At 42.3% G+C, this 26,490-nt stretch overlaps 1 long non-coding RNA gene and 10 other non-coding genes across 11 annotated transcripts; all 11 read left to right on the plus strand.

The window, feature by feature from the left end:
* The first annotated feature begins 4,236 nt into the window (after positions 1-4,236).
* On the plus strand, positions 4,237-13,631 carry LOC134060408 (uncharacterized). The gene is made up of 3 exons (XR_009935183.1): positions 4,237-4,471; positions 5,061-5,165; positions 13,484-13,631. It is a non-coding gene; the product is annotated as an uncharacterized LOC134060408 (long non-coding RNA).
* A 10,173-nt stretch (positions 13,632-23,804) lies between these two features.
* trnas-cga (transfer RNA serine (anticodon CGA)) lies at positions 23,805-23,886 on the plus strand. Its single transcript has one exon. It is a non-coding gene; the product is annotated as a tRNA-Ser (tRNA).
* Positions 23,887-24,039: 153 nt separating this feature from the next.
* trnas-uga (transfer RNA serine (anticodon UGA)) lies at positions 24,040-24,121 on the plus strand. The gene has a single exon. It is a non-coding gene; the product is annotated as a tRNA-Ser (tRNA).
* A 259-nt stretch (positions 24,122-24,380) lies between these two features.
* On the plus strand, positions 24,381-24,462 carry trnas-cga (transfer RNA serine (anticodon CGA)). Its single transcript has one exon. It is a non-coding gene; the product is annotated as a tRNA-Ser (tRNA).
* Positions 24,463-24,627: 165 nt separating this feature from the next.
* trnas-uga (transfer RNA serine (anticodon UGA)) lies at positions 24,628-24,709 on the plus strand. The gene has a single exon. It is a non-coding gene; the product is annotated as a tRNA-Ser (tRNA).
* Positions 24,710-24,960: 251 nt separating this feature from the next.
* trnas-cga (transfer RNA serine (anticodon CGA)) lies at positions 24,961-25,042 on the plus strand. The gene has a single exon. It is a non-coding gene; the product is annotated as a tRNA-Ser (tRNA).
* Positions 25,043-25,207: 165 nt separating this feature from the next.
* Positions 25,208-25,289, plus strand: trnas-uga (transfer RNA serine (anticodon UGA)). The gene has a single exon. It is a non-coding gene; the product is annotated as a tRNA-Ser (tRNA).
* A 251-nt stretch (positions 25,290-25,540) lies between these two features.
* trnas-cga (transfer RNA serine (anticodon CGA)) lies at positions 25,541-25,622 on the plus strand. Its single transcript has one exon. It is a non-coding gene; the product is annotated as a tRNA-Ser (tRNA).
* Positions 25,623-25,787: 165 nt separating this feature from the next.
* On the plus strand, positions 25,788-25,869 carry trnas-uga (transfer RNA serine (anticodon UGA)). Its single transcript has one exon. It is a non-coding gene; the product is annotated as a tRNA-Ser (tRNA).
* A 251-nt stretch (positions 25,870-26,120) lies between these two features.
* trnas-cga (transfer RNA serine (anticodon CGA)) lies at positions 26,121-26,202 on the plus strand. Its single transcript has one exon. It is a non-coding gene; the product is annotated as a tRNA-Ser (tRNA).
* A 165-nt stretch (positions 26,203-26,367) lies between these two features.
* On the plus strand, positions 26,368-26,449 carry trnas-uga (transfer RNA serine (anticodon UGA)). The gene has a single exon. It is a non-coding gene; the product is annotated as a tRNA-Ser (tRNA).
* The last annotated feature ends 41 nt before the right edge of the window (positions 26,450-26,490 follow it).

Here is a 26,490-nt window from a genome sequence, read left to right on the forward strand (position 1 = left end):
TTAACAAGGTTTAGCTGGACGTCACTGTGGCTCGAGATCATGATGATCTCTTTTGGACATATAATGCACCTTCATGTCGCAAATTCTAGGGGCGAGGCCATTAAAACGAGCATAATACAGGGGTGTGATATTTAAATATCACCTTGTTTCCAGCCGCCACATTTATCAACACACGTTTATTCTTACGCTGGAATTGGAGTGATACGAAAGTTTGATGAATCACGCGTGAGCCCCGTCGTAAGATGATTTCTGCGCTCAGATATATACACTGGTTTCTACGCTCTGTTGATAAATAAGGGCCATTGTCTACTGATAACCAAAAAATAATTAAAAAAATGAGTAAACATTAAACCACATCATCACATACCCTTCACCATAGCTAGAGATTGGCATGGTCCTTTTTCCAGTAGGCCTATTAGCCTGTTTGATGCTCATTGAGCTCAATGCAAATCAAACAGGCTATTAGTCCTACTGGAAAAAGCCCAACAGGAAACTCCTTAAATTATGTACATGACTTTCATTGAATTAAATTCTACTTCCTGTATTAAATTTGAATTGTAATTCTACATCCTGTTTTTGACCTCAATTCATATTCAAACTCAAGAATTGAATTGGAATTTATAAGTCATTCTCAATTCAATTCTGAATTGTGCTAGCCTGACCTAGCCTTGCACGCCCTCCCAGTGACGTAGCCTAACACCTTCGGCGTTGCTGTCGCTGGTCTGGCCCAAAGCCATCGATATCTCAAAGTTGCGACACTACCATTGACTCCCGTGTACAAACAATGGCGGCACATCCGGGAACTATTCCATTGAGAATGGATGAATATCTCAGGTGTTATATTAAGACTTTTCTACATGACTTATAGTCGTGTGCATAATAATGCATTTTCATTGAGTAATATATATGTATGTGGAAATGCAGTTTACAGTAATTTTCATCGAGTATTTACCGTAAATATTAATGCGATCGCTGCTGTCAATCCCGTAGTAAACCAGGGACCGAGGGAACTACTGAGTCTACCCACTAACCACGTGACCGCTCTAATCTGGCTTTAAGATGGAAGTCAACGGCTGTCGCAACTTTGAGATATCGATGGCTTTGGTCTGGCCAACTGCTCATCGGGGAGGATTTCTGAATTCCGCAAAACTGCGTAACTGCCCCCTCTGGTCGAGAACCAATCAACTTTGAGCAGCTCCAACGGCTCTGGGTAGAGGCGTGTTCAAGGCAGAGTTGTTATTGATTTAAACTCGGCAAACCCCTTTCTGACATTGACCAGTAACAAATCGAGGCACTTAAAGGAGGCGGGTCAACCAAGCGCTTGGAGAAACTGTTTAGCACATGCTCTTAGTCAGACTAAAGTCTCGCAGAGCCTTGAAAGTCGATGGCAATCAGGCTAAGCCTGACCAGCCAGACCCACATCAAGATAACCCTAGGCAGGACCCAATCGGAGGGGTGGGATAAACAGTTGTCTTTCAAATTCCTTCTCCACGCAATAGGATAACGCTAAACGAATCATCTTCTTGTTTTAAAGTAGCATGATGTGTAACCGTTGCAACTTCTGGTCGCATGTCAGTCACCATAGACCTCTGAAGTTCGCCTACAAAAAAGCCACCATCTTTGCCCAAATAAGGAGATCCGGTATCTTGAGATTTTTTCTATAGGAAAATAACATGGGTTTTTTCAATTATCGCACCTGTTAAACTCTCGCGGGGATGATGACATTGGAAATGCAGACGTTTTTCGCTACACAGTTTTGTCCACTGACATCTAGTGGATACTGTGATCTTCGGTAGGTGAAGACGGCACAGTTTGATCTTTGCTACCCCAGAGCTAACTTACAATGCAACTTGCCATAGGCAGTTAGCTTCAATTAACTCCCGGATCTCCTTATATGGGCAAAGATGGCAGCTTTGGATCCTTTTTGTAGGCGAACTTCAGAGGTCTATAGACCTCTGAAGTTTGCCCACAAAAAAAGCTACCATCTTTGCCCATATAAGGAGTTACGGTATCTGACGATTTGTCCTATGGTTAATTAACATGGGGATTTGGAATTATCACACCTGTTAAACTCGCGGGGATGACAAAATCGGAAATGCAGGTGTTTTCCTGAACACACTTTTGTCCTCTGCCTTCGATAGGAATCTGTGATCTCCGGTACACGAAGGCGGCAGACTTTGATTTTTGCTACCCCAGAGCTAACTTGCGATGCAACTTGCCATTAAGTTAGCTCTGGGGTAGCAAAAATGAAAGTGTGCTGACTTCACGTAGGCCTACCGGAGATCACAGTATGCACAAGAAGGCAGAGGACAAAAGTGTGTTCAGGAAAACGTCTGCATTTAAGACTTTATCGTCCCCGCGAGAGTTTAACAGGTGCGATAATTCAAAATTCCCATGTTATTTTCACATAGGAAAAATCGGCAGATACCGAATTTTAAAGATGCCAGCTTTTTTGTAGGCGAACTTCAGAGGTCTATTATGTTAAGCCCGCCCATCGACTGTACACGATGTGATTAGTCTGGTGATTCTGCCAATGCCCAGCTCCCAAGCTAGAGTTCCTAGACTGACCCGGGCAGCCAATTAGATTTGCTGCTGCTAGGGGCGTCTAGATTTCTAGGCTAGTATTTTGCACAAGCCTGTCCCGAACATTAACAATATGCTGGCTTTCTGCCAGAGTGAACTTTGGTGTCTTTTTAGACTCTTGCCTTTTTAATGGCACACATTATTCCACCCAGTTGTAAGGCTGTGTGTCTAATTTTCTGATGTTATAACAAACCATTGTAAGATTGCTGAGTGTTTTTGGAGATATAGAGTCTTTATTGTCCTATAAAGGATATTCTTCTTCACACGTCATTTCATCCATAAAAGATGGATGTTTCTCCAAAATATTGCTGCATGATTCATTACACCACACCAAAGACAATATATTCTCCTCTCCATTCACTATGGTGTGAAACCAAACATGAATGTTCTTATGTTGTTCTTAAGCACAACGTAAGCTTAGTTGAAAGCAATAAACATTTTGTTCTCGATTGCGAACATTGTCAAATATTCATGGGAAGGTATATTTACTGTTGGTCACCTATTATGCAAGTATTTTCTTAAGCATATTAGCACATTGTGGCTGCTTTAAATGGTAGTGTTTTATGTTTTACTCACCTGCATAAAGAGTCTAAGTTGAGTTTAAACCAGGTCAAAAAATGACCATGAAATAATGATAGGCCTACGTACAATGTTCTTCTTTCAGACACATTTGAATTTGTATAGTGATGTTTGGAATGAGTTAATGAGAAGTTATGTAAACTGTACAAGATATATGGTTGCTTTTACAACGTAGATAAATAAATACCTTTTTTAATGTTCATGGCTTCTTTATGTAAGCACAGGCAATAACCATAGTATATTGGTTATAATTAAACAAAGTCAATGGTAGGTTGTTTCCATATGGTACTAATATATTATACATGCTAGCTACCATCTGGTAACGTAAGGTAACTGTGTTGAACGTTATTAGACATCAATAGAGCCATATATGGTCGTGCTAGTCAGTGACAACTGCCACTATGTGGTTGACGGGATCAAGCACGGAGTGTGCAGGACTGGACCGCACGCAGGTTACATGTTGTTTGAGGGATAACTTTGTTGATGATTACCTTTTGAAGCATTTGGAATACTTCTATCTGGGACAGTGTTCAGCTCTGCAGTCGAACTTGCTATTTGAACAGAGGACCGACCGATGATGGGCTACATTTGTGGCAATAGCCGAATGCAACATTGATATACTTTCAGTTGTTTATACTTTTACTCGATTACAGAAATATAAGTTGTCCTCTTGTCTCAGTCCTAGAGTGATGCAGTCCACCTTTCTCTTTGCCATCAAGATGTTGTGGAGGTTGATTCCCATATCAGAGAAATTAGTCAAATATGGCCTGCTCTGTTTCTCAATGATGAGGCAAGTATTAATGTATTTCTCTGCATGTCTGTGTATATCTATTTGTCTATCTATGTATTTTTTGCACATTGTTTATAAGCTTAAAGGAAATATCTGGTCATGGTCAAGTGCATAGGCAATAGAACAGGAACATTTGATCAGGTTATCTGCAAATGTTACAAAATTCATATACTTTCAATGTTTTCAGTAAGCAAATCAAACCAGCACAATTTAAATAGCTCAACAAGTGTTTTCTCTCAATTTGACACAAGTTGACACCAAAAAAGAACTAGTGCAGTCTCACACTTATTCAACACCTTCATAACAAGTGTCTTTCATATTTGGAAGAGCACATATGTGTTTTAACCTGTTGCAAATGCATCTTAGCTCATTCCTAATGGGCAATGGCCTCCAATCCTCTCTTAGGACTCCCTAAGTATTTTAATGAATCCATCTTCCCCTACACATGCTGCATGTTTTCCAGAGGAAGCAAAGATGCCATATTGCATCACCGAGCCATCATCATTCAACACAAGTCAGGTATTTGGCAGTCAGTGTATGCCCAATTTTTCCCCTCTAGACTTACTGCCGTTTCATCGGCATAAACAGAACAGAACCCACAACTGTATGCTGTAATTGAGTCTCATGAAGTATATAAGTATATATCCTTTTTTGATCCCGTGAGGGAAATTCGTTCTCTGTATTTGACCCAATTTAACCGAATTAGTGAACACACATAGCACAGCGAGGTGGGTTAGGTGCCTTGCTCAAGGGCACTTCAGCCGTGGACTGGTCGGGGATGGAACCGCAACCCTCCGGTCACAAGCTCGAAGCCCTAACCAGTAGGCCACGGCTGTCCACAAGCATAGGCTGTAAACTGCATCATGTATGAATTAAGAGTAAAAATTACAATGGCTTTGTAATACTTTAGCAGTTGGTCTGCTATTTAGTATATGTTGTACCAAGTGTTCTTGTTCTTTTTCCTGCTGATAGTACAGTGACCATCTCAACCTAAACCAACAAATTTCCCGTGGGAAATTTCCTGTAACTGATGCAGTCTATAGCTAAATTAAACAACAATTGGGAATTGTGTCAAATATTGTCATTCTTTCTGTATCTCCATCTACAGTATGTGCAGGTGGCAGATATCACAGCACATAGGAGAAGGATAGCCCTGGAAGGACTGCCGCTTTTCTTCAGGGAAGAGTCTACATGCCTTTTCAGGAAATGCCTGGTAAATGCTAGTTTTGTTTCATTGTGGCCTACCAGGCCTATGTCAAAAGCAGCCTTGGGTAAAGCTGGGAAAGATTAAACACACAGTTTCCACACCGTGGTAATCAACCGTGATAATTATGATATTTGAAATGAAAGCGGTAATTGTTATCGTCAACATTTTTAATCATTGTTTACCGTTACACCGGTAATCGTTACTTGGGGGTTTAAAGTTCTGATTTCTTTACTTGTGTAGATTTTTTTAAGTTATAGTCAGGGGGCCAATTCTGAAAAGGGCTTCCGTTAAGACTTTTGCGGACATGTTTTGGTACAAGCGGTCAACCTATTTTTTTAGTTAGAAGACACCCATAGGTAAGATATTATGGTGGTTGTCAAGCAAAATTTTTTTTTTTTTGACTTGTGCAAGCAATTTCAGGCCAATTTTTTGGTTTCCTGCTCAACATGACATGCCAACGATAAATGTTGAATATCTCCACAACCACAAGGACCATATAGATAAAAATGGTATGGAATGAAAGCTAACACTCGTGGGATGTCTGCTGAAGTGTCAGAATTAACATTTATTGTACAGTATAAGAGACAACAGACCTAGAACATGAAAAAAACAATCTCCGCCTAAAGAGAACCAGTTTTCAAAGTGAATATCAGATTGGAAACATAACATAGCATTCCAAAACCTCTATCAATCAGTACCCCTATCTATGGGAATGAGTCAAGCCACGTTTAAAGCTTGTAGGGAGAGACAGTGCACTGCTGCACATGTTGTAATACTTTAATGTTATGGCGAAAATGTAGAACTGTAGATGGTGGTCTATGGTGCTATTTGACTTCATTAATGTACCAGGTTGTGACAAATTGTGTTTAATGGACATATCACTATAGTTATCAATTCTACCCAAACATAACTGCTCTCTCAGTTCTTTAGGATTAGAGGTTAGTAACTAGTTAGTAGTAATAACTTTGTAATAGTCGTATGGCAAAGGCATTTTTCCCCATCCAAGCAGTGGTGCTCGGGTATAGGCAGCCAACAGAAGAAGGCACATGAAGGATGGCATGCTTTCCCCCCAGCTTTTAACCACAGAGGTCAGGTGCTTGGAGCTTGGCGAGTACAGGTCAGGTGCTTGGAGTTGACGATATGTGGATGTGAGGAAAGTGGAAGTCAGTGCAGTACCAGGCAGTGTCGATGTCCCTGACCAGGACTCAGACAGCACATGGACATGGTCCCTGGGTACCTTCTGTTGGCTGCCTACCTGAGCACCACTGCTTGGCTGCACTGTAAAACCCGGGAAGTTAACTTAAGTGTATATAAGTCATTCAGCTGAGTTATTTCTATGTGTGTAGTTTGTGTTGGGATAACTTTAAGGAGTCAAGTAAACTACTGTATACACCTAATTTCAACTTGAGTAAAATACAGTCATGGCTGAAAGTGTTGGCACCCATGTTAAAGTTGACTAAAAAGAGGAATATAAAATCATCTTTTGGAAATTGATCTTAATGCCTTAAGTAATAAAAGTAGAACATATCCAACCTTTAAGGACACCAACGTTCTATGTGAATGAATAATGTATCATAAATAAATAAATGTATTGGCACCCCTATGTAACCCTATGGAAATTTAACACAAAGGGTTAACAGGGGCAGGCAGATTTTTAAAGGCCACTTATTTCATGGATCCAGGATACTATGCATCCTGATAAAGTTCTCTTGACCTTTGGAACTAAAATAGCCCCACATCATCACACACCCTTCACCATAACTAGAGATTGGCATGGTGTTTTATTCAGTTGGCCTATTAGCTGGTTTGATTTGCATTGAGCTCAATGAGCATCAAACAGGCTAATAGGCTAACTGAACAAAACTGAACAAAACACCATGCCAATCTCTAGGTATGGTGAAGGGTGTGTGATGATGTGGGGCAATTTTAGTTCTAAAGACCAATGGAACTTTATCAGGATGCATAGTATCCTGGATCCATGAAATAAGTGGCCTTTAAAAATAAAAATCTGCCTGCCTCTATGGGAGTTGAGAACATAGGGTTAACATAGGGGTGCCAATACGTATGACCCCTTTTAAGGAAGAACATTTATTTATTCATGATACATTATTCATTGCATGGGGTGCCAACACTTTCAGCCATGACTGTATATGCCACTCATTTCAATTAAGTAATCATGGCAAGAAGTATATTCACAATAAGAAATGGCTGACCACACATTACATTTCCCAGAATGTCACTGTCCATAGTATTCTTAACACATTATCACATATTAATCTTGACTGAAATTGAATCTTAAATGCAATAGTTAAACTATATTTACGGCTATACTATAGCTGTTATATTATTGTGTTATTTACATTGACACCACACACCATCAAGCAGATGACTATCCATAACAGACTTTAAAATCTTAGATCACTTGTAATGCTTCTGACAGACGTAATGATAATCTGAAGATACAGTATATCATGATGGCCAGTACTGCCATGGTGATAAATATTATGTTTCACTACCATCATTCTGCAGTAATCCTATTCATTATAAAGAGACAATACAGACAGACAATAGGAGGCTCAATCACACCATTGGGATACTCAACTTTGTGATACTTTCAAGTGACTATAGGTCAAAGTCAAATTGGGAAACGCAATCAACTTTACATTAGGCCAAGAAAAAGTGAACCTCAAAATGTTCTTTATATTTTGAGAATGGGCTTCTCCTTAATGGTATATCTGACCATATTCTGAAAATCATCAACACAATATTTTTGCCCATCACCTGGTAAACAGTAAGAAGCCACAATTAACAGCAAAGAGAACAAATACTTATTAGAAAATCAAAGAAGCATTTACCCATAATCCATAGAAAATGATGGCTCACACATTGAGTACATTGCATTTTTTCGTGTGTAGGCCTACATAATTCTTACTTGTCATGACAATTCACTGAAGTTGTTATTAGGTGAATAAAATTAGTGTAGTTTACTTGACTCCTTTAAGTTATCCCAACACAAAATGCAATACATACTGTACAATATACTAATAACTCCAGTTGAATGACTTATTTACACTCAAATTAAATGAGTTGCCAAACTCAAATGTCAAGGCATCCGGTTTACTCAAATAATTTCAGATAAGTTAGCTTCCCAGGCTTTACAGTATACTCAAATAATTTGAGTTCAGTTAACTTCCCGGGTTTTACAGGGGAAAAATATAGCCTACCTTTGCCATACGACTATAACAAAGTTGTTATTGCTAACTAGTTACTAACCCCTAACCCTAAAGTAGTGAGAGAGCAGTTATGTTTGGATTGAATGAATAACTATAGTAATATGTCCATTAAATATCATTTGTGTCACAGCCTGGTATATTTATGAAGTTAAATAGCACTATACACCACCCATACAGTTCTACATTTTCACTGTAACATTTAAATATTATAACTTGTGCAGCATTGCATGTCTCTCCCTACAAGCTTTTAACTTCGTCTTCACAACCACTTTGATATCTTACCTATTTGTGTCTTCTAACAAAAAAAAAATAGGGTGACACTGACAGCTTGAACCAAAACATGTCTGCAAAAGTCTTAACGGAAGCCCTTTTCAGAATTGGCCCCCTGACACAACAGTGGCCCTTGTGGTGTGATACTCTTGTGGTATTTATTGATCATTATTTTTTAATGATCATGCTTGCACACAAGTTGGATTATATTGCACATTTGCCCAAAATTACAGTAGGTAACATGGAAGAAAAAGGAAGCACTTTGGGGGGAAAATCCGCTTTTTCCATTTTTAAGAATATAGTGTTAAAATGGACAAAATAACGTTTTCTAAGCTGACAACCTGTCTAGAACTCATGTTGAGGGGTTAAATATCAATACTGGATAGGTTGTATGCTTGTACCAAAAAGTGTCCGACAAAGTTTTAATATCAGTTTTGGCCCCCTGACTATTAATACATTTCATGTCAGTAGTCCAGTCAGACATAACTGTTGAAAAAAAATGTGTCATGTACAATACTTATTTTCACTGCTGTATATACGTAAGGGATAATGTATAGAACGCTGGTCATTATCGGGAAAATAAGGACCGACAGGGCGAACCGGACCCTGACGCTCACCTGTCTTGACTCACATATGAACTTCAGTCACATCCCATCCTTAATCCATAGGGTTTATTATGATGTCAGTCCACTCTTTGCAGCTATAACAGCTTCAACTCTTAGACTTTCCACAAAGTTTAGGTGTGTGTTTCTGGGATTTTTTGACAATTCTTTCAGTGGCACATTTGTGAGGTCACACACTGATGTTGGACGAGGCGACTGGCTCTCAGTATCCACATTAATTCATCCCAAAAGTGTTCTATCGGGTTGAGGTCAGGACTCTGTGCAGGACAGTCAAGTTCATCCCCACCAAACTCTGTCATTCATGCCTTTATCTATCTATCTATCTTTATGGACCTTGCTTTGTGCACTGATGCACAGTCATGTTGGAACAGGAAGGGGCCGTCCCTGAGCTGGGCTTGGTCCCTTAGTTCCAGTGAAAGGAACTCTGAATGCTTCAGCATTAACCAAGAGATTTTTGACAATTCCATGCTCCTAACTTCGTGGGAAATTTGGGGATGGCCACTACTTGTTCCAACATGCCTGTGCACCAGTGCAAGGTCCATAAATACATGGATGACAGAGTTTGGTGTGGATAAACTTGACTGGCCTGCATAAAGTTCTGACCTCAACCCAATAGAACACCTTTGGGATGAATTAGGATGAATACTGAGAGCCAGTCACCTCATCCAACATCAATGTGTGACCTCACAAATGCACTTCTGAAAGAATGGTCAACAAATCCCAGAAACACACTCCTAACCTTATGGGAAGACTTCACAGAACAGTTGAAGCTGTTATAACTGCAAAGGGTGGACTGATGTCATCATAAACCCTATGGATTAAAGGGATATTCCACCAGTTTTGGAAATAAGCTAATTTTTCACCTCCCCTCGAGCAAAACAATTAATATTTACCTTTTTCCCGTTCATCCAGCCATTCTGTGAGTCTGGCGATACAACTTTTAGCTTCAGCCTAGCATAGCTTGGAACTACATGGAACTACACTCTCATCTGGCGTAATAATCAAGGGAAGTTGCAAACGTACCATGGGCGCAGTGATATCTGAAAATAGTCCCCATAGGCAACAAGCAGTAGTAGTGCGTGATATCACTGTGCCCATGGTACGTTTGCAACTTCCCTTGATTATTACTCCAGATGAGAGTGTAGTTCCATGTCAAATCAGCCTAGAAAATGCCAGGTTTCATTTTCAGTTGGTCTTATTGCACTCTAACTTGAGAAGAGACACGTTTTAAATGGGAAAATTACCGGAAATCTTAGTTACTTTTAAGCATGATGCTAGCAGGCGAGAAGCGAATGGTCTAATCCGATTCAATGATCTATGCCAGGCTGAAGCTAAAAGTTGTATCGCCAGACTCACAGAATGGCTGGATGAACGGGAAAAAGGGAAATATCGATCGTTTTGCTCAAGGGGAGGTGGAAAATATTTCCAAAAATGGCGGAATATTCCTTTAAGGATGGGATGTGACCGAAGTTCATATGTGAGTCAAGACAGGTGAGCGAATGCTTTTGCCAATATAGTGTATTTCTTGTATACCTTATACACCTTGTCATTCGGTGGTATTATTTTTATTATTATTATTTAATTTTCTAAATTCTTGAGTAAATGAGAGATCTGGGGCCTCATGTACAAAGACTTGCATGGAATTCTTACTACAACATTGCGTACGCGAAAATCTGGAAAGAAGCGTACGCACAAAAAAAATCAGATGTATGAAACCATGCGTACGCAGCAATCCACGCAGCTTTCCTTTGTACATCCCAAATAACGTGAAATTAAGCGCACATGCATGAGCATTATACTCCACCCCCTCTCCTCCCTCAATCACACTCATTTTAATATGCTAACTAGAAGGCCACTCGAAAACTCAGACCTCCGCGAAGGCAAAACGCCTTATCCCACAATATTAATAAGAGAAAAAAATCATTTGTGGATCCATCCGTTCTTGAACCTGCTACAAAATGTAATAATTTATATAATCAAATCGAAAAAGTATTAAACGTTTATTACCAGCGATTGCGAGGTAGAAGTGCTCTTATCAGACAACATGGTAAAGACAGTAGCCTACGTCTTTATCATCTGTAATTAATAACAAAAAAAAACAGTAGAGGCAGAGCGTGGCAGTGGCTACAAGGGTCAGAGACCGTGGCAGATTCATTGGTCAGTCTGCAAGTGACAAGGTTCACATAACGCGGTTTGTTGGGCATTTCAAGCATTACAAAATAACTGCAATAATTAAAAGGTAATTAAATCACACGTGTCCGAGTAAGAACACGCATCGCGCACCCATAGTAAGTTTATCCACGCTTTGCCACGACGATTTCTGGATCATATTCCTATATTTTGCACAAGTGTTACAACAATAATGTGAATGCTTACTCGAGGAAAGTCAAAGTAGCCTATGCAGTCAGTCAGGGAAATTGCTTCAATTCGCACTAAGCTATTCACACGGATCATCTTGTCCCATTTGTTTTTTGTTTTACTGAAAACTGTCGGAAAATGTTTTAGACATGGACATATGCGTGAAGCCGACCACATTCATCACAGATTTCGAGGAAGGAAAGCTCTTCGAAATCTGAAATGTTTGATAAGCAAGTGAATAATCATGTATGGAACTAAATATAGGCATTATCTCTATACGTTTCACATTAGGCTACCTAATTCTTGATATCCTCTGATAAGACTACAGTTTTAATTGCAGATATAGGCTGTTGCATAGTTTGGTACTATTAACGCATGTTGCATGGCCAATTATCTAGAAACATAGGCCTATTTCGAAGTGCTATTTTTAATATGCTGTGCAAATAAAGGCCTTGATTCGTGATCAACTAATGTTGTTGCGCTGCATTGCCTCTATGTGTCGCCAACTGACGATACACACTGGAAATGTGCGTACGCCAGGCATGAAGCTTGCGTGGAGGACCGCACATTCTCACATTCAAGTCAGTCTTTGTACATCCGGACGTGAGCGTGAGACTTGGAGTACGCAGCATTTTTGTGCGTACGCAAGCTTTGTACATGAGGCCCCAGGTGTGTTAAAACGTGATTATATGTTGTTTTGCCTCAGCCCTCTTTTTAAATGTTGGAAATGTCATTATACTGTCAACGAAGAGTGGGACTACTTTGAGCTAGCCTGGCACGCCGTCCCAGTGACGTAACACCTTCGGCTTTTGCTGTCGCTGGTCTGGTCAACTGCTAATCGGGAAGGATTTCTGAGTTCCCGAAATCTGCGGAACTGTCCCCTTTGGTCGAGAACCAATCAACTTTGAGCAGTGGCTCTGGGTAGAGGCGTGTTCAAGGCAGAGGAAAGAGTGTTGTTGTTGGTTTAAACTCGGCAAACCGCTTTCTGACATCGACCAGTAGCAAATCGAGGCACTTAAAGGAGGCGGGTCAACCAGCGCTTGGAGAAACCGTGTTAGCACAGGCCCTTGGTCAGACTAAAGTCTCGCAGAGCCTTTGAAAGTCGATGGTAATCAGGCTAACTTTGAGCCTTTCTGTGGTTTAAAACAGCGATTTGGCTATTTAGCTACAACTAGGAGGCGGTCTTCTCCGGCCTGCCTGAACGTCTGCTTGAAATTCTGCTCCCCGGCAAACTGCATTCCAAATTATTATGCATATGCAGTCTTTGTTCATTTTCCAGAATAGTCTATAGCTACACCGGCATTCTCTTTTAACATAGACAGCCAAATTTGCCTTTAGATATATTTCATAATTTTATGAAAATGGCTTGGAATACTGCTCTGACATTCTGCAGGACAGGAGTACATGATTTAAAAATAAATAAATGAATACAACTTGAAACCATCAAGAAATTCTGTAGTTGTCCAGTTGACAGTGGAATGATGTTCCTCCAACGTGCAGATAACGACCCCAGTGGTGCTTACTATAAAAGTAGTATAAGAATGTAGAAACCATGTAATGCCAATGTAATGTCATCAAGTGTTATTACATGTTCATGATGATGTGTCATGTTTTTTTTTTTTTGTAATTCAATTTTTATTGACTTTTCAACACAATACAAAGTACACAGTACAGAGCATTTTGGCCAAATACCCCCCCCCCCCCCCATCCCACCCAATCCCTTACCAACACATGGATCCGCATTAGTCAGCGGAGTAAGATGTGTCATGTTAGTGACAGGTTCATGTCACTCTGTCGAAAACCTCAAGTAAAGCGTTGCTATTTTTTAACACCCATTCAGATGCTGTGAGGAGAGTTGGATTTGTTGGTGAGATGCCACAGGCATCTAATGTTGAAAAAGAAATTAAGTCATGGCTACGAAACGCGAGAGACCAGGGTGGCGGACGACGGCAGAGGTTACTACAGCAAAACAGAAACCCTGATGCTAACGTGAGCTAAGGGGGGGGGGGGGGGGGGGGGGGGGGGGCAAATGTAACAAATGTATTGCGGAGGTGTACTGTATTTGTTATTTGTTATTGCTGGGGGGAACACATGTTATACCTTTGTTATTTATTTATTTATTTATTTCATATACAGTGCCCTCCATAAGTATTTGAACACATGCTAAAGTTGAGTATAAAGAGGAATATAAAATCATCTTTTGGAAATTGATCTTAATGTCTTACTGTAAATACAAAAATAAGGAAATATCCAACATTTAAGGACACCAATTTTCTATGTTAATGAATAATGTATCGTAAATAGATAAATGTTTTCCTTAAAATACAGGCGTCATAAGTATTTGAACCCCTATGTGTTAAATTCCCATAGAGGCAGGCAGGTTTTTATTATTTCATGGATCCAGGATACTATGCACCCTAAAAAAGTTCCCTTGGCCTTTGCAATTAAAATAACCCCACATCCTTACATACCCTTCACCATCCCTAGAGATTGGCATGGTGTTTTTTCAGTTAGTCTATTAGCTGGTTTCATGCTCATTGAGCTCAATGCAAATCAAACCAGGTAGTAGGCTAATTGAAAAAAAAAAAAAAAAAGAAGCACCATACCAATCTTTAGGTTAAGTGAAGGGTATGTGATGATGTGGGGCTGTCTGCCTCATGAGAATTTAACACATGGTTGATTCCGTGTCAAATCAGGACACTTTCGGATCTCATTGTCACAGATTGCATTTTGCATTTTGTCCATGCTCAGGGTGGGAAATGAAAAAGAAACATTTGCATAAGACAAGTCAAATTGGTGTTTTTAAAAAGAAGAGGTAATGCAGATTAAAGAAAAAAATATTTAAAAAATCGTTGTATATTCCCACCAAGTGTTAGGGTGCTCTGAATATGAGATCCAACATTATTTTTCAAACTTGTGAGGTCTGCTGTTCAGTCCCTGATGGAATTTCTTTCTTCTTTTTCTGAGAGTGTTTCTACTGATCTCAAAAAGGGGGAAAAAATCAACAGCCTATGTTGAGTAAAAATATGTATTCTGTAAGTCTAAACAGAGCCCAGCCAAGAACTCCAATAAAATGTTGATCAACTTTGAGGGACTGCTATGACCATCCAGGATGATCCAGACCACTCGTGGTGATTTTACTGCATGCTATTCCAATTTATGCACCAGCCTCCAAAATTTGAGCCTCCTACAAATTCTAGTTCTTGAGCAATGAGCTTATGAACTTTGACAAACAAAAGAGGCAGAGCAAAATTGACACCCCCCTCCCCCCGTAAAACTGTCTAACTTGGAAAGTATTGATCTTAGCACAAAAACATTTTACAGAGTGTCTCCTGGGTAACATAGGTACAAATGGTATTTTTTTTTCAGATTTTTTTGAGACGCAAGTGCGTGCGCTCTGGTTGATTTGACGTGGAATGACCCTCTTGTGTTTTGACTTATTGAATCTCCTTTACTGTAATAGGCCAGTCAATCTAGCTCAAAAAAGGGCCAAAACTTAAACTAATTGCAATAGTAATGGTTCATACTTTTTATTGATCCTTAAACCCTCCTGCATCACATATTAAAAATCTACCCATTTATATTTAGTGGAACATACTTTTATTCAAGGTCAAAGGTAGCAATTTCCCATGCATTTTGCTATTGGGATTTACTACAGGTGAAATGAGTAAAATGTTAAACTATAGATATCAAATTGAAACTTTCACAGTTGTTTACTCACATTAAGGCTAATATTTTTTGTATTGCAAGTTTTCTGAAATGTGATGTTTATATATGCAAATGAGACCAGTTTTACCTAAATATGCAATAATTTGCATATATTTCTAGAAAACTAAATCTGAGCAATAGGTACAGTCAGCTTCAAAATAATTGCTGCATTTTGCTTCTATATTGGATACCAAAAGCCTATGCAAAGGGAATATTAGATATTACTTCATATCACCTCAGAAATGAGGAAATCAAGTCAAGTCAAAATCAATGCGTTTCAATGGAAGTACATTATAGAACAAATGATTGTCAATGATATGGTATGATGGAAGTATCTCAATGCATGCCAAGTCACATAAGGAAGATATTGACCTTTAGACAACATATCAAGTGAGTTGCATGCACTGAGATACTTCCATCATACCATATCATTGACAATCATTTGTATAATGTACTTCCATTGAAACGCATTGATTTTGGCTTGACTTGATTTCCTCATTTCTGAGGTGATATGAAGTAATATCTAATATTCCCTTTGCATAGGCTTTTGGTATCCAATATAGTAGCAAAATGCAGCAATTATTTTGAAGCTGACTGTACCTATTGTTCAGATTTAGTTTTCTAGAAATATATGCAAATTATTGCATATTTAGGTAAAACTGGTCTCATTTGCATATCTAAACATCACATTTCAGACAATTTGCAATACAAAAAAGCTTTGTCATAATGTGAGTAAACAACTGTGAAAGTTTCAATTTGATATCTATAGTTTAAAATTTTACCCATTTCACTAGTAAATCCCAATGGCAAAATGCATTGGAAATTGCTACCTTTGACCTTGAAAAAAGTATGTTCCACTAAATATAAATGGGTAGATTTTTTATATGTTAATTAGATATACCTAGGGATCACAAAAATCTTGGAATGATTACTATTGCAATTAGTCATGGGTCAAACACTAGATTGACTGGCCTATTGGGCAGCCAATGGGCTAGGGCCGGTCCTGTAGCAGGCGAGAAGCTAATGGTCTCATCCGATTCAATGATCTATGCTAGGCTGAAGCTAAAAGTTGTATCGCCAGACTCACAGAATGGCTGGATGAACGGGAACAAGGTAAATATCGATTGTTTTGCTCGAGGGGAGGTGGAAAATGAGCGTATTTCCAAAAATGGCGGAATATCCCTTTAAGATCAATTTCCAAAAGATGATTTTATTTTCCTCTTTTTAGGCAACTTTAGCATATGTTCAAATACTTATGGAGGGCACTGTATATATTTCATGACCATTAAAGTGATTTAATATTGAAGGTTTCATATGTATTTATTTATATTTTAAAGCTAATACTTGTCTCAGGTGATTTTCATATTAAATGTTTAGAGATATAGTGTGTATATTAACACAATAAACTTACATTTCTTTGAATTCTGGACTATTGTAATTTTCTTTTTAACAGTTATGCAAGGCAAGTTTACTTATATAGCACATTTCATACACAGAGGCAGTTCAATGTGTTTAACAAAGATGAATGAATAAACTTTAAAAGAAATAAAATACAAACATGGAGGGGAAAAACAATAACAATGCTGAGTATGGGCCTAGAGAGGGCAATGTGGGCTGCCCATGCGTGGCCATTACAGGGCCCACGCTTTTGAGCGTGGGCCTAGAGAGGGCTTAGGGCTAGATGAGGGCAGCCCATAGGGGCCTGTGCGGGCCTAGTTAGGGCTATTAGGGCTAAGTGAGGGCTGCCCCTGCGGGGCCAGCACTGCGGGCCCAGCGCTTTGCCGATGAGCAAGCCCTCAGGGGCCCACCGTGGGCAGCCCGCTAGGGGCCCCAGCGGCAGCCCACAGTGAGCCTACAAGGGGCCCGCGCGGGCTTGCTTGCTGGGTTACCAATTCCTGCATAGTGACCAGCTACGTGCTGACGTTATGTGTAGCACTATCGATATCTGCTAGTCCAGCTGACACTATACATTATTTTTGCTTAATGATGGTTTATTTACTATTCATAACTATAACCATAGTCATGTCAGTATGACACATTTATTTATCCATTGAAGTCCAGTCTGATTCTGACACTGGCTGGCACAAGATGTTCCTCACGTCAAGCCATAGACAGTAAACGCCTCAAACAGCGTTAACATTTGTGATGAACGATTCCGGGTATTCTTTTCGAACATTGCAGGCCTAGCTGCAGTCAGACCTGCCTACCTCGCCATAATAGGTCGATTTGATTGGCTAATTAGTCAGATGTAGCCATCAATCAACCCGAATCCAAATATATGATTTCTAATGGTTGCTTAGGTACCGTAAACGCAGTGATTCCTTGTGAAGGCCTGATGCGGGCCTTAACAAGGGAACTCATGGGATTGGATGAAAATATATCGCACACTCTCGCTATTTGTTCAGACAGTCTGTCAATCAAATCACATAGCCGACAGCGGTAGTAGTCGAGAACGATCGGTGAAGGAGAAGCAGGAGCAAATAATAAGTAAAATGTTATTAAAGACACTAGTATTTTTCATTCGTTTGGAAATAGTTAGGCCTTCAGAGAAGGCCTTGAAGGCCCTGACGGTCCGCCACTGGTGAGTATGTATTTATTTGGGTGCAGAGTATTTTTAGCCTTAGGGGAAATATACTTTAAATGTAAACCCAGTGTTGTTTTTCCCAGTCAGCACAGATGGCAGGGACAGCAGCAGCCAGTGCAGGTCAGCTGAGTGCGCCACAGGTCAGTTCTGCAGCTGGAAGTTCAGAGACAGGTGCTGCAGCCCCAGGTTCCCAGGCCAGCACAGCTGGAAAAGAACAGCCTCCACAGGCCAGTGCTGCGGCTAGAACAGGTGACGGTTCCCAGGCCAACACAGCAAAAGAGCCATCTCCACAGGCCAGTGCAGGCAGAGCAGTCCCACATTCCCAGGGGTCAATGATGTGCTCGCTGTGTAGTCAGGAGGTGATGTGCGAGGACTACACGCAGCACCTGTCAGACTTCCACGTCCAGGAGGAGTGTGAGCAGTGTGGTGTAAAGGCCTGGGGGGCTGTTGGATTATTACAGCACATAGAAGACTGTCACCTTTTGAGTTTTCCAACAGACCTCCCAGATGTTCCTTCTCCTGCCACTCCCATAGCACAAAGCACGACACTGACGACACAGCAACACAGTGACCCACCCAATGTTCCTGCCCCTGTTCCTTCTCCTCCCACAGACCATGAGACATCGACGGCACCACCACGACAGCTGTTCACCCTGCAGCCCCCTAAGGTAAACTGGGCAAGTTTTCTTCCCAAACAGTTTACCAGAGTCATCCAGCCTGCTGACCAGGAGTGGATTGCCCACATTTTGTATGACAGCACTGGACAGCTGAGACAAAACCTGTCTCAGAACTGGTTTCACCCCCCCAGTCCCACCAAATCCATCTCACCTCCTGATCCACTCAGTTATTTCCGCCAACGGATGTTCCTGTGGGCTCCAATGCGGATGTGGGGCATCCCTCTGAAATGCACCCAGTGCAATAGGAAGATGCACCATTCTGGCATTTACCCAAAAGTAAGGGAGGTTATTGATATTGACTCAAAATATTACCTGGTGGGTGGAGACTATCCCAGGTGCAGTAAATGCATGAGTCCAGTGTGCCCTTGGAGCTGTGAGATTTTAAATCAGCTTGACCCCTCCCACCGTTTCAAATTCCCAGCTGTCCTCACAACCCATTTGGCACTGGACAGGAGGTGTGTTGCGATGCTGCGCCCAAGGACAGCAGGGAACAGCTCCAGCTATTTGCAACAGGCCTTTCAGGAGATACATAGTGAGGAGTGGGCCAGGCATACTATCGACTACCTCACAGATTGTGAGGTCCACAAAAAGTCCTGTGTCCTCACCCAGTCTGAAGCTGTGTATCAGCCGCCACCACCTTTCAGTCCCCTGCCCCTGGCCCAGTGGTTTGAGACGGTTCATGCCAATGACATCCTGAGTCACCATGACGAGTTGAAGGGTGTCATTACTTCAACGTTTGGTAGAATCTTGAAACTGGATTCTACTAAGAAGGTAAATGTAAACCTACTGTATGTAAACTTGATTCCATTCAGTTTGTTAGCATAGCTGATGATTTCTGAGACATTCTTTTTTTTCCATTTAGATCACCAAAAAACTCGCTGGTGGCATTGAGGGCACAGCCACATGGATGTCAAACGTTGGGAATGAATTTGGGCAGGTACTGAATTCTGTGCTGACCACTGGTGAGGGGGCTGGCCTTGATGACCTTTGTCAAGGCATCGTCCGACGCTATGAAGATGCTGGTGAGCCAGAGCCAGACGCTATATATGTGGACAGAGACTGCTGCAGTGAAACGGGTATGTTGCCTTCAATGTGTGTTGTGATGTGTCTTATGAATACCATTTGATAAACAGTAGGTTTGGCAAGAGACCAATGCATTTGGTACTGGAAACAAACAGAGATGTGTTTATTTACTGTCTGTTGCTTATTGTCATTGGGGTGGGTCCAGTTCTCACTTGGTTTCGGCCATGGAGATCTACAGTGAGACTGGATATTTTCATTTTATGAGGCGGTTCACCAGGGGCCTTACTACGGAGCACCATCCACTCTATGGCACATTCTGCTCCAAGTTGTCGACCTGTATATTTGAGTGGGACAAAGAGGACATCCTCCGCCTCAAGGAGGCCAAGAGGGCAGAGGTGAAAAAGAAGCACCAGGGTCACACACCCACCGACTCTCAGGTGTTCGGGTGCATCACTGCAAATGAGCTGGTCAAGCACTGCCGCAGGAGAACCCGAGGGGTTGAGGAGACGCGTGCCTTGATCCAGCAACTGTTGGACTCCATGTGGGACCTGACAGACACAAGTGGCTTGCGTCTCATTAACCATGAGAGCATGTCTCTTGTGTGGGAGGCACAACAAAAACACCTACCCTGCATCCAGGATCCACCTGGTGTACAGCTGTACACCAATATTGGATCAGGCCTGGAGAAAGGAGGCAAAATACTGGACGTCCTAAGGTGTGGTAGAGGATCCTCCTCTCTGGAGAGTTTTCATCGGCACCAGTGTGGTTTCATCCCAGGCAAGCTGAAACACTAAATATTTTAAACCTTTTGTTAATGAATGCTGTGTATTAAGTTGTCATTACACTCTTTCACCAATGATTTTTTTCTTGCCAGGGTGGAGATGCAATGCTCTACACACGCAGATGTACTTGCTTGAGGGGTTATCCAGATGGAACCACAATAGGTCTCAACAAGCTCTGGCTATGAGTGCTACGTCACGCACAAAGATGTATGACGTACGTTTGATGTCCAGTGTGAACGCCATGAGCAACAGAGTCCTGGGAAGTGGACTTCTTCCAGAGTTTATACCCCCGGGGAAACCTACCGGTAAGATTCAATGGGCACACATGCTAGAAAAAATTCTGACCAAACTGTCAGATATTACCTGAAGATTACACCTTTGTTCACTCACTCATTTTACTTAAATATTTTTTTTTTTTGTCTTTCTTTCTGTTGACTACTTGGCAGGAGAGCGTATTGCGGTTGAGTATTTGCTGAAGCAGTCTGACAGGGGAGAAATTGCCATTCCGCCAGAGATGCTGGATGAAACTCAGGAGGATGAATGTCCTGACGTGACTCTGCCCCAGGCCACTGATGTATCTTTCCTGTGTTCATCTCAGGTAATGATGTGATAACAATTTGATGATGAGCGAGCCAAAATATTTTTACTGTAAACTTTTTTTCAATTTCCAACCTTGTTTGCAAATAATAGGAACCTGCTCTTGAAAGTGGTGTGTCTAGCAGTCCAGCCAGCTCCCCATTTGAGGATAGTGGGCCCACAACTCCGGTAAAGTGGCTAATGCCTCACCATTAGAAATGTCTGTACCTTAACCATTTCTCTTAAATTATCTGTACAAGAATTGGTTTTGTTTAAATTTCATATCACAGGACAGTCGGTGTGACCCTCGAGGAATTCCCGGATGGGAGGTAGTTGATGCCTTGGCAGGGTATCTTGTCAGCCTCAATCGTACAGTAACAGCTCTCTCAAACTCTGAGATAGCAGAGATATTGAGACTGTACTCCTGCCTGGATCCTATTGACAAGTCCCCAACCAAATACTCCTTGAAAAACAAGAAGAAGACTTTGCCAGGACCCTGGAGAGCTTCTCGGAAGCGCAGCGGCTCTGCTCCAGGCCAGCAAGCAGCTGAGAGGTATCTGCCTCTGATATACAGTACAGTATATTTGTAATATTTGTGTATGGGTATGTGTACATGTGTATTCACTTGTATGTATTTACAGTGCACGCACATAATTTGGATTATGTCATCTTGTCATCTACTTGCAGATTGTTCATGGTTCATGGCCAGGCTGCCCACAGACCTGACATAAACAGGATTTCTGAGTGTGTTGCACTCAGACTCTACAAAGAGTTCCGGGAAGCCAGAAATAGGCCAAAGGACAATAAAGGCAAAACATTTGCAATACCTCAGTCGATTGTCATGACTTATTGTCATATCAAGCAGTTAATAGAAGACTGCAAAGACATACTGGACAACACCAACCTTTTACTGGTGACCATAAACAACACCACTGTGTCCTCCTGGTGAGTTGATATTTACAGCTTCATATGTTCACTTCAATATGAAAACTTACATATTTACACAAGATAAATAACACACAAATAATGACTGAAAAATGTGCTCTTCTGATTTTTATTTTCTCTAGGCTGCAGGATCGGCAGAAGAGAACCGACCGCGATTCGCTACTGCAAGGGGTGCAGCTTCCTCAACAGGTCCATTTGGCAGAGGAGTCCCTCCTGGAGGCCCGGGACCTACCATCAGAGCCTGTTCAACATGGTAATACGGTTATGGAGTTCCAGGAACCAGAAAACCGTGAGGGTGAGGCAGTGATTCGCCAACGTCGCTGTCCCAGAGTTGTGCTTCCCACTTCACACACTGAAGCTGGTGCCAGCTCAACCAGTGCAGATCAGAGCTGGCCTAGAGCACAGTACTGGCCTGGGGATGCGAGTGGTTAAGGCGATGGACTGCTAATCCATTGTGCTCTGCACGCGTGGGTTCGAATCCCATCCTTGTCGTTTGCATCCTCCATTCAGATGTGGCCTGTGATGCGGCTGTTCCTGGTTGCCCCCATTCAGATGTGGCTTCTGATGTGGCTGTTCTCGGGTCCCTCCATTCAGATGTGCCTCTTGGAGACGTCCCAGATGCCTCTGCTGGTGCTGTGGTTGACACTGGCAATGTTGCAGAACATGTCACATTCACTGCCCCTCCTAACTCCCCGCACCACACTGTCACTCACCATACTGACCATGTTCCTCCCCTTCCTACTTCTCGGTTTGGTAGAGCCATTAGGCCTGTGTGTAGATTGATAGAATCTATGGCTCAGTTGCACAGTATTCTGGGCGGGGATGAGGCTATAGGTCATGTTATTCATGTGTAGTCAACTGTGTGTGGTTATCTCCAGTTTGCCCTACAGCATTTTCTGTCATTCATGGCTGTAGTTCCTCTGCAAAATAGTCATGTTTTCCTGGTGTGCATAGTGTCTGCCCAAGTTGTTGCTTACCTGTCAAGGTACACTGTTAGCTTAGCCATACTGTTGAGGTGTATATGGCACCTCTTCTACCCAGTGGATGTTCTGGGACTTGATCACCCCAGTTCACCTCTGACCTTTCTAGGTAGCTGCCATGCTGGTGTTTGTATCGGCTGTCAAAGAAACTTGATGGGAGTTGTTTTTGTTTTGTTTTCTCTCTCTCTTGGATGGGTTTGTTATCTTTGTGTAATTCTAGAGGGGTGAGTGTAACAGGTCACAAATGTATTACTCAAGTGTTTATAATTACACAAATATGTTTTTATTTTGACACACTAAATATGTACATAGTCTTCTTCTTCTTCTTCTGGGTGTCTATTGAGCTTCCTGCTCCTTCCTGTATCTCCTACTGATATTTCCTTTTTCCTTATTTTTATGTCCCTCCCCCCCTTCACCTCTTCCCTGTTTCTGTTACCCTTGGGAAGAGGTATGCTTTATGTCTAATTCATTCTTCTAAATCTAATCTTTATCCTCATACTACATTGCCATCCACCACTTTCAAAACTATAATCTAGCATATTGCTTCTTTGTGTACGTTTCCCTATATGTATTGTAGCAGTAACTTGTATGTATTTTGTAATATTATAGAGTCACATGGTGTAAAATAAGCCTGTGGCTAACATCACAGCTGCACACAAGTGGAAAAACGTGCACAACGGCCCACAGCTTCAGCTGGAAGAGACAGCGCTATAAGATTTGGCTTCACGGTTGGTTTCAACTACACATATAATTGCACGTCTCTCATTGAAGAAAAGTCGTCCTACCTTTGACATCTGTTCATTTATGCTTGTCCCTCTGATCGCCATCCTTCAGGTAGCATGTTTGCATGTCTTTTTTTCTGTTCATGACCCAATTGGTGAAATAAGCTTTGATGGCCGAGAGGTTAAGGCGTTGGACTCGAAATCCAATGGGGTTTCCCCGCGCAGGTTCGAACCCTGCTCGCAGCGTTTCTTTGACTAGTTGTTCTCCTGCCACCCATTTGAGACCCACGACTGGAATCGGCCAAGGCAGTTGAAACAAACCGTGAAGCCAAATCTTATAGCGCTGTCTCTTCCAGCTGAAGCTGTGGGCCGTTGTGCACGTTTTTCCACTTGTGTGCAGCTGTGATGGCCGAGTGGTTAAGGCGTTGGACTTGAAATCCAATGGGGTCTCCCCGCGCAGGTTCGAACCCTGCTCACAGCGGCGTCCTTTGTTGCAAGAGCGATGAACGGACCGCTTGATTTGTGTGGCAAGACAGCAGGCCATGAAATTGACCAACATATCTTCCTGGCCTCTTACCTGTGCCCTTTTCAAACTACACATATAATTGCACGTCTCTCATTGAAGAAAAGTCGTCCTACCTTTGACATCTGTTCATTTATGCTTGTCCCTCTGATCGCCATCCTTCAGGTAGCATGTTTGCATGTCTTTTTTTCTGTTCATGACCCAGTTGGTGAAATAAGCTGTGATGGCCGAGAGGTTAAGGCGTTGGACTCGAAATCCAATGGGGTTTCCCCGCGCAGGTTCGAACCCTGCTCGCAGCGTTTCTTTGACTAGTTGTTCTCCTGCCACCCATTTGAGACCCACGACTGGAATCGGCCAAGGCAGTTGAAACAAACCGTGAAGCCAAATCTTATAGCGCTGTCTCTTCCAGCTGAAGCTATGGCACGTTGTGCACGATTTTTTCCCATGTGTGCAAAGACCGTGCAGCTGTGATGGCCGGGAGGTTAAGGCGTTGGACTTGAAATCCAATGGGGTCTCCCCGCGCAGGTTCAAACCCTGCTCACAGCGGTGTCCTGTCTTGTAAAAGGGATGACGCACCACTTGATTTGTGCGGCAAGGCCATGAAATTTACCAACATATCTTCCTGGTCCCTTATCTCTGCCCTTTTAAAGCTACACATGTAATGCCATGTCTCTCAGTGAAGAAAGGTGGTCCTGCGTTTGACATGTGTGAACTTATGCTTGTACCTCCGATCGCCATCCTTCAGGTAGCATGTTTGCATGTCTTTTTTTCTGTTCATGACCCCGTTGGTGAAATAAGCTGTGATGGCCGAGAGGTTAAGGCGTTGGACTCGAAATCCAATGGGGTTTCCCCGCGCAGGTTCGAACCCTGCTCGCAGCGTTTCTTTGACTAGTTGTTCTCCTGCCACCCATTTGAGACCCACGACTGGAATCGGCCAAGGCAGTTGAAACAAACCGTGAAGCCAAATCTTATAGCGCTGTCTCTTCCAGCTGAAGCTATGGCACGATGTGCACGATTTTTTCCCATGTGTGCAAAGACCGTGCAGCTGTGATGGTCGAGAGGTTAAGGCGTTGGACTTGAAATCCAATGGGGTCTCCCCGCGCAGGTTCGAACCCTGCTCACAGCGGTGTCCTTTCTTGTAAAAGGGATGACGCACCACTTGATTTGTGCGGCAAGGCCATGAAATTTACCAACATATATTCCTGGTCTCTTATCTCTGCCCTTTTCAAGCTACACATGTAATGCCATGTCTCTTAGTGAAGAAAGGTGGTCCTGCGTTTGACATGTGTGAACTTATGCTTGTACCTCCGATCGCCATCCTTCAGGTAGCATGTTTGCATGTCTTTTTTTCTGTTCATGACCCCGTTGGTGAAATAAGCTGTGATGGCCGAGAGGTTAAGGCGTTGGACTCGAAATCCAATGGGGTTTCCCCGCGCAGGATCGAACCCTGCTCGCAGCGTTTCTTTGACTAGTTGTTCTCCTGCCACCCATTTGAGACCCACGACTGGAATCGGCCAAGGCAGTTGAAACAAACCGTGAAGCCAAATCTTATAGCGCTGTCTCTTCCAGCTGAAGCTATGGCACGATGTGCACGATTTTTTCCCATGTGTGCAAAGACCGTGCAGCTGTGATGGTCGAGAGGTTAAGGCGTTGGACTTGAAATCCAATGGGGTCTCCCCGCGCAGGTTCGAACCCTGCTCACAGCGGTGTCCTTTCTTGTAAAAGGGATGACGCACCACTTGATTTGTGCGGCAAGGCCATGAAATTTACCAACATATATTCCTGGTCTCTTATCTCTGCCCTTTTCAAGCTACACATGTAATGCCATGTCTCTTAGTGAAGAAAAGTGGTCCTGCGTTTGACATGTGTGAACTTATGCTTGTACCTCCGATCGGCATCCTTCAGGTAGCATGTTTGCATGTCTTTTTTTCTGTTCATGACCCCGTTGGTGAAATAAGCTGTGATGGCCGAGAGGTTAAGGCGTTGGACTCGAAATCCAATGGGTTTTCCCCGCGCAGGTTCGAACCCTGCTCGCAGCGTTTCTTTGACTAGTTGTTCTCCTGCCACCCATTTGAGACCCACGACTGGAATCGGCCAAGGCAGTTGAAACAAACCGTGAAGCCAAATCTTATAGCGCTGTCTCTTCCAGCTGAAGCTATGGCACGTTGTGCACGATTTTTTCCCATGTGTGCAAAGACCGTGCAGCTGTGATGGCCGGGAGGTTAAGGCGTTGGACTTGAAATCCAATGGGGTCTCCCCGCGCAGGTTCAAACCCTGCTCACAGCGGTGTCCTGTCTTGTAAAAGGGATGACGCACCACTTGATTTG

Source organism: Sardina pilchardus, chromosome 16 (genome assembly GCF_963854185.1).
Source record: "Sardina pilchardus chromosome 16, fSarPil1.1, whole genome shotgun sequence".
Taxonomy (NCBI): Eukaryota; Metazoa; Chordata; class Actinopteri; order Clupeiformes; family Clupeidae; genus Sardina; species Sardina pilchardus.